Raw genomic sequence first — 12377 nt, forward strand, 5'->3', positions numbered from 1 at the left:
TTGGCAACAACAAAGGGACAAACATAGCTACATGGGTTCAAATTTTAATATATACTCCTTTCATACAACCAAGCAACTGAGGGCCCAGTGGAATTATATCTAACACTTTAGAAAAAAAATAAAAATAAAGATGCTTGACACAGTTTAATTATCTAATATATAGTCATAACATTATCCAACATTAAAGAGCATATAAAAATGAATTACAATAGAAGGATGAAACTGCTAATATTTCCTAGCATCATTATCTTTCATTCCAACTCGATTTTAGGAGTTTACATGGTCCGAAAATCACCTGGACAACAGAAAGAAGAACAAATACAGCAAAGTCAACTCTTTCAAAAGTCAAGAAGAAGATAACAAAACAATTAAAGGGGCAGCAACACAGCAAAAGACAATGACAACCAGCACATTTCAAACCCAAGAAAATGAACGAGAAATACCCAGCAAAACAGTTGAAACCAGCAATTATGTAACTCCAGAAGAAGCTTTAAAGACTACTATCTTTTTCTTAAAAAAACGTTTTGCACTTAAGAATCAACTCACAAAGACTCACAATTATTAGCTACTAATGAATGCTTTAGCTGCTAATTTTTCTCTCCTTTTGTTTTTGTGTGTCCAGATCTCTATTGCTATGAAGATGTATGTTTTATATATGAGAAACAACCAATTATTTTATGATTAAAAATAAATCTTTTTTGACAGATTTTTCCACAAAATATGTACTTAAATTCAAAAGGCAAGACTTTTTTGTTCAATCTTGTCCAAAAGAGAGCATTTTAACTAAAATCTGCTCTTCACTATTCAAAGACAAACTTTTATTCCAAACCTGTCGAAAAGTCCATATTTTCTTACCAAACAAATAACTTTTGTGTTTTGTACTCAAAAAATCTCTGAAGCACTAAATAATCAACCAAACAAGTACCATATACTGTCAAGTATTCCTTCACGACCTCACTTTTATCAATACAAAACTATTATACTACTTCAACAAGTGCAAAAACATAAAATTTAGCATTTCAAACTTCAAAAGCTAATGATAAAATATTTAATAAGAGACAAAATAAAAAAAATAAAAAAACATCAGCCACGAAAAAAAAAAAAAGTATTTTTACCATTTCAGAATTCAAGTGGCCGAAACAATGGTGGTATGCCAAACGAGGGCATTCGGGGAGGTCGCCAGAGTTTGGCCGAATTTTTGGTCAGCGAATTTTCGGGGTGAAATTGACATAAATAGGTAGGTATTGAGGAGCTCTATCCGTTGATGTAGGTATTGTGGGGGTGGTAGTGGCCGGAGCTTCAAAAGTTTGGAAAAAAAAGTGGCGGTTAAAATTTCCTTGATCTAAGATTCAAGGATTTTGAGGGGTTTTTGAAGGATTTGGTTTGGAGCTATGGAAAGAGGAGGTTGTGGAGATTACATGGTGTAAATTTGGAGGTGTTTGGAGATGGTCCTCTGTCGGTGTGCGATTTCTGGTGGCGGCGGAGGGGCAACGGCTAGAAAGAGAAGAGAGAGGAAGAAGAAAGGAATTCTGGAGGAAATGGGTGCAAAATTTCAGCATTTCTAAGTCTTAAATACCTAATTGGGAGATTGATTGTGGACCATTGGATGAGGGAGAGATGAATGGATGAGATTTAATCTTGATTCACTTAATGAAACGGTGTAGTTTCATCATTAAGCTACGCCGGTTTGGACCAAGTCTTGGCCAGCCATTTTGGACTGGATATGACCGAATTGGGCACAAAATTTGGGCCAATTTTGGCTTAATTTTAATTAAAATACACTAGCTCAATCCCTTGTCTCTGTAATGAAATTATACAAGAAAAAAATAAAATCCTTTAGAGATGCAAACTAAAATATACAAATAAAAAGTAAAAATATTTTAGTACTTTTTAATTAAACTCACATAAAAAAAAGTGCAAATAAATTCAAAGAAAAACAACTAAAAATAGCTAAAATCATCCAAAAGTTGTTATTGTTATTATTATTATTATTAATATTATTATATATATATATATATATATATTTATTTATTTATTTATTTATTTTTTGTTTGAAAAAAACGTGCAAAAATTAGGTATTCACAGTTGGTTCCCACTGAGAGGGAAAGGTTTAGGAGGTTCATTGATGGCCTCGCCTATGAGTAGCCGAGTGTAGTTTTATGTGATATAGGGCTAAATGTGGGGTGTTGGAGTGGGTTTACCTAACACAAAGCTTGTCTTTAATATTCACATGCTATAACCATGCCACCCACTCCATGTATCTTATACTATGTTTGTTGTAGCACTTTGTTAGAATTAGCTAGTGTAGTATATTAGTTGTAGAGATTGGGACCATGTGTTACTTGCTTGCAATAAGGCTAAGTCACTTCGTATGATCGACTGTTTGATTTGTGTGGCATAGTTAGTACATTATAATTGTGCGGCATGGGAAGTCTTGAGTACCCATCGCCTTGTGGTGCAACACTTGTGCATTTTTAACCAATATTGTGGGTATATTACATAGAGCCTTCGATTTTAAGTGTGGGGTCATCTTTGACTCTCACGATATCCTTTGACGAATTTCTTGACTCATTCTCATATTCATGATTATTTATGTTGTAGGTTGATATGGATCGTGATAGTGCGAACAAGGGTAAAGGAGTGGGGAAGTCCTCAACCACTGTTCTCACTCCTAAAAAGCGCAAGACAGGGCAAGGGTCATCTCGGCAAGCAAAAGGGAAATAGGTTACTGACGGATCGAAGAAGGCACTATCGGGACCAAGGCCTCATTTGGATCTAGTTCGTGAGGATGCCATACAATGGCATAATAACTTTGTGCCATATGGGCAGAATGTCTCTGAAATGGAAATTAATGTGGAAACTCTGGAATAGGACTTCCCGGACATGCTTGCCCGGTTAAGAGAAATGAAGATGGATAAGTTCCTAGAGTGCCCGGGCTATGAAAATTTGAGCATGGTGCGAGATCTTTACGCAAATTGGAATGGGGACTTGTTCAAGTCACTGATCCGCAGAAAGGAGGTGCCAATGGATAGGCGTTCCTTATACGAATTTTTGGGAGTTGATAGCCCTAACCTACGCAGGCTGCAAACGTTTGTCAAATGCCCAAGCTAGCAGGCTATACGGCACACTCTATGTGGCGTCGATTCGAATGCAAAGTGGACAAGAACTAAGGGTGATGCCTATCTTGAGATGATCCGCTTTGACTTCAACAATACCGCCAAGGTGTGGCAGAATTTCATGCAGGCCAGATTAATGCCGGTTGAACACAATAGCAAGTGCACTAGAGCTCGAGTGTTTGATATTTTTTCTGATGACTGGGCGACCCATCAATGTGGGTGAGATCATGTTAGGGGAGATGGACCGCACATGATTTGGGCGGAAAATCAAGAGATTCTTCTTTGGCAACTTGCTAACGCAATACATGTTGTCCCGGGAGGTACCTAAATACCGTGGTTATGACGAGGTTGTGAAGGCTCCTAAGAGGTTGATGGACATCACATCCTTGTTGTATTCTACATCTAAGCTAAGCCAGGCAGCATAGAATAAGAGGGATGGGAACTTCAACAGGTATCTCTATAGCTCCCTGAATGTGATCATGAGCAGGTTGGGTGTGTCAGATGAGGAGCGTATGCATCTACGTAATGATCTGTCCAGTTCTTCCAAAGAGATGTTGGAAATTTCACTTGGCAGTCCTGTTCGCCCGTCAGAGGATGAGAAAACCCACAAAGGCTCCGACACTAAGGATGATCTTGATGCTGACATCATGTGGCCTTTGGATTTGGTGCCCCTGAGAGCGGATGGTGATGATGAGCCCGGAGCTGCTGCTGGTGGGTATTTTGAGGAGGTGGAATCTGACTAGCAGGGAGCTCTTCTTTCCACCTTACTTTGCTTTAAATTCTGACATGCATTCGGGGACTATGCATATGCTAAGTGTGGGGTGGGGGAACTACTTTATGTAATGTAAATTGTATAAATCTATTTTTTTATTTTATTAGTTTTTCTTTTAGGAACCCGTAGTAGACATAGTCTAGTTTTAAAAAAATTAAATACGAAAATAGAAAAAAAAAACTGAAAAAACTCGGACGTTTCCCAATGATGAGTCTTTTGGACAATTTATTTGAGGGATTAAATTCCGATTAAAAATACCAAAAAGATCTCTTTTGAAGGATAATTAGGTAGTATCCATTGCTTTTTATTTTGGTGTCAGTTCTTTTCCAAGGGTGTAGCTCGAACTGAGTACTTTCTTTTTTTAGGAGTAGGATAGGAAGAAATCTGAGTTGCTCTAAGGTAACTATTAACATGTTCGGTGCTGGCACATTACGCGATGGCATGTGCTCTGTCTTCCCGTACATAAATAAATAGCCTACTCTGTGACGCCTTTTCTCAGCTGTTTGACTTGTATGTCACCTAGTGCAATATTGCTTAAAATTTCTCAATTATATGTGCTTGCTTGACTTGAGAGTTGAACAAAACCATCTTGATTGAGTCATGTACAATGTGTGTGTAAAGATTTGTGTTATTTTATGCTATCATGTGTAGTGTAGAACTTTCTCCGTGTGTTAATCGAAGCGAAATCATTAAGTTGTGCTAGTCTAGGAGATGACGTGGGCAGTTCTTTGCTTGATAATAGATGTGCTTGTCACTTAAAATAAAAAAAATTTGTTGCTAGCCCCTTTGAGCCTATGGACCTTTTTCATGGTACCCACATTACAAGTCGTACCCCTATTTTGTTCTGAATTTGAGATTGTTGAACCTTTACCTCCGAAGACACTTAGTCGCTAAAAGAAGTAAGGTGAGAGATTGGGAAGTAGCTTTTGCGTGGAACTGTGGAAGGCCCTTTAAGGTGCACTAAGGTTGTGAAAAACGTTTACTAGCTGATGAACCTTAATGTATGGCATGTGTGTAGAAAGAAAATAGAAAAAGAAAATATTTCAAGAAAAGGAAAACATAATTCAAATAATGTAGAAAAATACACATCTCCTAATCTTAATAATTCGTGCTAGTAAGAATATAGAAATGCTTAATTGAGAAAAAAAGGGCTATGTTGTATATGGTTGAGGCAAGTGGATTGGTTGAGAAGAAGATGTTCTCGATTTTTGAGTGTTGTGTATTAAAGTGCTTAGGAGGGTCAGTCACTATTCCTAAATGTATCCTACCCGTCCCTTAACTTACATTACAACCCATAAAGTCCTAATTGATCCTAGACTTTGCTGACTTAGATTAGTAGAGATGTACACTACGAGCAAGCTTATGGTACGACCATGGGATGCACATGAATTCTTTGTGAGAGTGTGCAATTTTTGTTCAAATTGTGTGATGTCCTTAAATTATGCTGAAAGTCATACTTGAATGTGTGAACTATTGTATATTCACTCTTATGTTTGTTGGTGAGAGCATATGATCTCATGACGGATTGGTGATGTCGTGAATTTCTCTTGATTGGTGAGTGCGCGAGTTGAGAGTGCTTAGTGGTAATGAGTCAGCTCTTGAGGTAGGTTGGTTATGGATAGGTTGTTTGAGTTGGTTGAATTGAATTGTTTATACTTGGGCATGTTTAAAACGAGAAGAATATGAAATTTGTATGTTCATGCTTGATTGCTGGTATCGATCACAGTCAAGAATAGAGTGTATGATTAAAAATTGAAGTGCTCCTCTCTAGTTGAGATGTGTACATTGTTGGGGTGTAGTTGATAGTCCTATTGCTCAAGGACGAGCAAGAGTTTAAGTATGGGGCGTTGATATTCGGCTTAAAGTATGTATATTTATATGCATATTGCCTCATATTTTACTCATGTCTCGTAGATTTCGGATGTGTAATGTAATGATTTGTACTAATTTGTAGTATTTTTATGTGTAGGAATCATCCAGAGGCAATTTGGGACGAAGGTGCGTGAATTGAAGTGAAAAAGGGAAGAAAATGGAAAAAGTCACAAAGTAGCGCCACAGGCAGCATTGGGCGCTACCTATGGCGCAGAAGTCAGAATGTTAAAAAGTCTAGCGTCAGGGCTAGCGCTCCACGCTACCCTGGGCGCTGGTGACATGAACATTCTTCTAGTTCGCCCGGGATAAGGTTATTTGGGCAGAAGACCCCCCTCCCTCCAACGCGTATAAAAGCATGACTAAGCCTATCTTGAGAGGGGAGATGCCATTTGAGGGAAAAATACACACGAGGAACATCCGGGAGCTAGGATATCTCAGTTTTCTTCATCTTTTCTTAGTATTCTCAATTTTTCAACAATTGTAAATTTGTTTTGATATTATTATGAGTGGCTAAAACCCATAGTTCTAGGGTTGTGATTTAGCCATGAATATTGTTGTTTGATGTTGACTTAACCTTGATTACAAATTACTAATATATGATTATTTCTTCAATTCTGTGATTAATTGCTTAATTGTCTGGCCAACAGTTAGGTTCTATTTACTATCTATGTTATGCTTGGGAAAGCTGTGTCTAGATTAGAGAAGAATTGAAGAGGGCATGATCTTAACTCTGAGTGAGGAGGGGGGGGAGGGGAGAAATTTGTGATTAGGATAGGAATATACCTAGTCACCATGATTAATTAAGTATCGTAATCTTAATGCGTTATTAATAGATTGATTTCATAGGAATATATGTGTTAATCTATTTATAATAGGCAAGTAGTAATTTGGGAGAATACTACGAGAGCAATTATTCGATTAATTAGCAACCATGAGTGAATTGTATGAAAGGGAGAGTTAATTAGAATACAATAGGATTGGTGAATCGATCACAACCTTGGAATATTCGTCTCTACTAAATACACAACAACTATTTTGCTGCTTGATTAATTAGTTACTTGTTAGAATTATTGCTTAGTATAATCACACTTTGAACTCTGATTGAATCGACTGAATAATAATCTTGGTGAAATTAGTGGGTAGTTAACACAAGTCTATGTGGGTTCGACACTCGATTTATCACTTTATTACTTGTACGATCATATTTACTTGCGTGTGCGTTTGAGAGCAACATATATATATATATATATATATATATATATATATATATATATATATATATATATATATATATATATATATATATATATATATATATATAAGGGGTACTATATGGTTATCCATGAGCTTTAACAAATTATATAACTGTTAATAGGGGGTGTTATATGTTTATCCTTGAGCTTTAACAAATTCTACATCATTCTATGGCACTCTCTGGAGGTTTCAATTATCTTACACAACTTCAAAATTCTGGTGGCATTCTATGTCTCCCTATGGGGAATAGGAAATATCATACAGAATGCATAATCATTTACATCTCAATATCTTTTTCACTTTTCTACGTATTGAGTACAAGTCGACAGCTTGGTGATCTTCTTGCCTTGCCAATAGGAAAAAGAAGTCTATGCTTTCAGCAATATATAATTTATACTCTTTGTTCCCAATACAGATTGCAACTGCTGATCACATCTTCTGTATATTATTACAACAAGAAATATTTTTACTGGCCACACTGTAACATAATGTCTAATGCATTTTCAACTAGAATACCCAGAGTAAGTTGGTGCTAAGAGTTAGGAGACTTTGTGTGTAAAAAGATAAAAGTTTAAGCATTTTCGACCAATAAATTATCTAGGGATTTAAAGATGTTATTTAAGGTGGATGAAACAGAGTGTATGTTGTCCATTTATGGCCCTCTCAAAGAACTAAGCTCCCCTGAAAAAGTGGAAGCTTCTCGATATGACAAATAATGACAGATACATGATCAAGACAATGAAAAAGGCAGAAGTAAAGGTGAGATCATCTCTAACTTCCTCCATAATATAGATACTTAATTGCAATGAAATAACGTTCAAAGTTGTGGTCGACTACATGCAGGTGATTAAACAATTAAAATACTTTAGTATTTAACTTATGTTATGTTGTGTATGTATAAAAGTGTTGGATCTGATACAGTATTTGTATTCTAATGTGCAAATATATATATTTGTTCTCCCTGTTACATAGTTTATGAGCAATTCACAATCTTAAACTTTGGAGTGAAATCTTCAATGCTTTTGTTGGAATATAATGCTTATATGCACGTCTATTTCATTATCGGGATATGTAAAATAGTAGAGCCAATATGCAAATGGATGCGATGATTTAATTTCCATCTTTTCGGATTAGAGCTGTTAAACATTAAGGCTGGTGTTCGAGCCACAATAGCTAGAGCCATAGGCGAAGCTACATTATCCGAAGGGTGTTCAACCGACCACCCTTAATCGAAAATTACACTATATATTGATAAAATATTAGATTTTAGAGTTGTATAATACATAACGAACACTCTTTTTGGGGAATTATTTTCACTTCTTTCAAGTTTTGAACACCCTTGCGAAAATTTCTAGTTTCATCAGGGTTGGAGCCTGGAGGCGGCAGGATAGAGAAAGAAGAAAAACAAAGGGAAAGTGAAGAGTTTACTCAACAAAACTAAAGGGGAGCAGAAATTTTGAATAGCAGTGAAATGACAGACCTAAGGTCACGTATACGAACAAAGCTACTCTTATGTAAACATGAGAAGGGGCAGTAGTGATTTGACTGAGGCAAAGGCAGCATTGAGCCGCCAGTTTTGCAACCAAAAACTACAATTTATTTCTAATTTAATATTACGGCTGTTTAAAATTTCATAATTGTAATATTTTTAATTATTCACGATTCTATAATTTCACATTTTGATCCTTTCTATTGCACCCCTATGAAAATTAAACACCCTTCATAATAATTGTAACACAAAATATAAAGAATTAAATAAGCAAAGTATGCATCATATAAAATATATGTAACGACCTGGCCGGTCGTTTTGAGTGTTGTTGCCATGTTCCCCTATTTTACTGCTTATTTTATACTTAATTATCGTTATGTGACTTGCCGGGGTAGTTGGTTCGGCTCTGGAGATGTTTCGAAATGAATTGAGACACTTAGTCTCAAGGTTAGAAGCTTAAGTTGAAAAAGTTGACCTAATGTTGACTTATGTGTAAATGGATCCGGAATAGAGTTTTGGTGATTTCGATAGCCCCGTTGAGTGATTTTGGACTTAGGAGTGTGTCTGGATAGTGATTTGGAGGTCCGTAGTTGATTTAGGCTTGAAATGTCAAAAGTTAGAAAATGAGAAGTTTTGAAAATTAAGAAGTTTGACCGATGGTGTAATTTGTGGTTACAAGGCTCAGATTTTGGTTTCGGGAGTTGGAATAGGTTAGTTGTGCCATTTATGACCTGTGTACAGAATTTGAGGTCAATTAGACGTGATTTGATAGGTTTCGACATCAATTGTAAAAGTTGTAATTTCTTAGTTTTCGTTAGGCTTGAATTGAGGTGCGATTCGTATTTGTTATGTTGGTTGATGTGATTTGAGGCCTCGACTAAGTTTGTATCATATTTTTGGACTTGCTGGTATGTTTGGTTGAGGTCCCCGGGGCCTCGGGTGGAGTTTGGATGGTTAATGGATCGAAGTTTGGTATTGAAGGATTGCTGAAGTGCACCAGGTCTGGTGCGATCGCACCTACGATGAATTTGGTCGCAGGTACGCGACCGTAGAAGCGAAGGAGACATCACATGAGCGAATTTGGGTGAGTTGGGGAGTTGCGCAGGTGCGAAGGTAATTTCCGCACCTGCGAGTTCGCAGATGCGGAAGGAGCATCGCAGAAGCGAAAGGAGGCCTGGTGAGGCAGGTTCGCGGAAGCGGAAGTCTTCTCGCAGAAGCGAGGCCGTAGGTACGTACTAGTGGCCACAGGTGTGCAAGGCCGATGTCCAGTGTAAATCCGCAGATGCAGGGCTTTGACCGTAAAAGCAAAACTGCATGTGCGGTTAAATGATCCGGAGAAGCGAAAAGGGCTGGGGCAGTGTTTAAAACTCGAGGGTTTCGTGATTTTAATCATTTTGGACATTTCATGCTCATACTAACGCAATTTTTGAGAGGATGTTCGAGGTGTTTGTTGAGATAAATCACTCTTGATCATTTTTATTCAACAATATTGTTTCCCCATTGTATTTCCCACTTATATTGTGTGTTTTTGAGGTTGAATTTTGGGAGTTCTAGGCTAAGGATTGGAGAGTTAAATTTGGGAATTTGAGTGACGATTTGGTGTCGGAATTTAGTAAATTTGGTATGGTTGGACTAGTGGTTGAATGGGCTTTCAAATTTTGTAACTTTTATTGGATTACGAGACGTGGGACCGAATGTTGACTTTTTGACTTTGATTAAAAATTTAGCATTTTCATATGGAACTAATTCCACTAGCTTGAGTCGATTGTATCGAATTGTTTGTGGCTAGATTCGAGGCGTTCAGATGCTGATTTGCGAGGCAAGGGCTAGGTAGCGGAGTGATTCGATTAGCTTGGGGTAAGTATCATATTTAAACTCGGTTAAAGCACCAGTTTCCTGAATTATTGTGATAGCCACATGCATTTAGGTGAGCACATGTATGGGGATGAGCCCATGTGCGAGCATCAGGACTATATATTCATGTTTGGGTTGTAGCTCGGGCTCTTATAAGCCTAGAAATGACTGTTAAGTTTTAAGCTTTGATATATCACATATTGTAATAATTTATGTGATCTAATTGAGCCATGATGAGGCTACTTAGAGGTTTAACCCTTGAACGAACTTGATAAATGCTTTTCATTGATGAAATTGCCAGTTTGAGATACGATAGCACACCATGCACATGCCTACACTTTAGCATGTCATTTACACCAGTCCAGAGACATGAGGATCTTATTTCATTCATCATATACTTGTATACTTGCTTTATTGCTTCTGTATGATATGTTTGGGCTGGGGCCTGTGGCTATGCCGAGTAGATTATGGTATTGGCACGTGAGTTATCCGTGTGGATCCATGTATTGATATTATTGGCACGTGAGTTGTCTGTGCAGCATGTGAGTTGTTTGTGCGCATCGATACATTTATAATATTGACACTAAGTTATCCATGTCGCAAGTGAGTTATCCGTGCAAGTTCTGTAGTTAGCACGTGAGTTGTTCGTTCAGTGTGTGGAACTTGTATTTTCTGATCATTTATCTGATTTACTTATTTCCTTCCTCTACATGCCATAATATTGTTTGAGCAGGGTATTTGAGAAACAGTGCACATGCAAACACATATATTCTTCCCATGAAGCCTTATGAGTTAGTTTTAAATATTGTTTTGTGATGGTCCAATAAGGCAGAATTACACTGAAATAACTAGTATCCTCAATAATTTAAGCTTTTCTTACCTTGCCTTGTTATTTCTGATACTTATTAATTTAGTTGTACTCATACTACACCCTGCACCTCGTGTGCAGATCCAGGTATTTCCGGGCACGGTGGTTGTTGATCGTGAAGTTTTACCTGTTAGGAGATTATCGAGGTTGCAGCTATGGCGTCCGTAGACCTTGAATCTCCTCCCTTATCTCCCAGTTTTTGATTATTCTGTTCTACTTTCTTAGACAGTGTATTAGGCTGTCTTACTGTATAGATGTTCATTTACTCAGTGACACCCAGATTTTTGGAAAAACTTTTGTATGAGTTGAGGCGTTTCCATCCAGTTTTATGAGATTTCCACTTATTTAAACCCGCTTTAGTATATTTTTAAATTGAAAGTGTTGGTATTTGTCAGTTGTCGGCTTGCCTAGTATCATGATAGGCGACATCATAGGCTATGGCCCAGATATTGATTGGTTGCACTAACCTTGCCCAGGCAGTTTCAGTTCCAGCCGCAGTAGTCACTTCTCAGGCCGGGGGAGGTACTCAGACTCCCATCGCCCGCACTCTAGAGTAGGTAGTGTAGGGACTTCAGACATCGGGGGTACTACCAGCCCAGTCGGTTGCAGTTGCTCGGGCCCAGGTGGGTCCCGTTATGTGTGATTATGAGCAGACGAGGCTAGAGAGGATTGGGAGGCTCGAGCCTCCATTATTAAGTAGGGTTGAGTCAAAGGATGCTCAAGACTTCTTGGATAGGTTCCAGTGGATTCTTCGTATGACGGGTATTCTGGAGACCAGTGGGGTCTTATTTACTACTTTTCAGTTGACTGGAGCATCTTTCTTATGGTGGGAGACCTATGAGAGGAGCAGGCCAGTCGGTGCAGCACCACTTTCATGGCATGAGTTTTTCGTTCTCTTATTAGAGAAGCCTGTGCCACAGACCCGTAGGGAGGAGCTATGCAGGCAGTTTGAGCATATACGTCAGGGCGACATAGCTGTGACCCAGTATGAGATGAGGTTTTCAGAGTTGACTCGTCACACAGTTTGGTTGGTTCCCACTGAGAGGGAGAGGATTAGGAGGTTCATTGATGGCCTCACTTATAAGTTGCATTTTGTTATGACTCGTGAGAGTGGATCAGTTTCTAGGTTCGATAAGGTTGTTGATATTGCTC

At 38.0% G+C, this 12377-nt stretch overlaps 1 long non-coding RNA gene across 1 annotated transcript; it reads right to left on the bottom strand.

The window, feature by feature from the left end:
- On the bottom strand, nucleotides 1-1539 carry LOC117281194 (uncharacterized). The gene is made up of 2 exons (XR_004511813.2): nucleotides 1116-1539; nucleotides 1-295 (listed from the first exon to the last, which is right to left on the bottom strand). It is a non-coding gene; the product is annotated as an uncharacterized lncRNA (long non-coding RNA).
- Between the last annotated feature and the right edge of the window lie 10838 nt (nucleotides 1540-12377).

This window comes from Nicotiana tomentosiformis, chromosome 3, assembly GCF_000390325.3.
Source record: "Nicotiana tomentosiformis chromosome 3, ASM39032v3, whole genome shotgun sequence".
Taxonomy (NCBI): domain Eukaryota; kingdom Viridiplantae; phylum Streptophyta; class Magnoliopsida; order Solanales; family Solanaceae; genus Nicotiana; species Nicotiana tomentosiformis.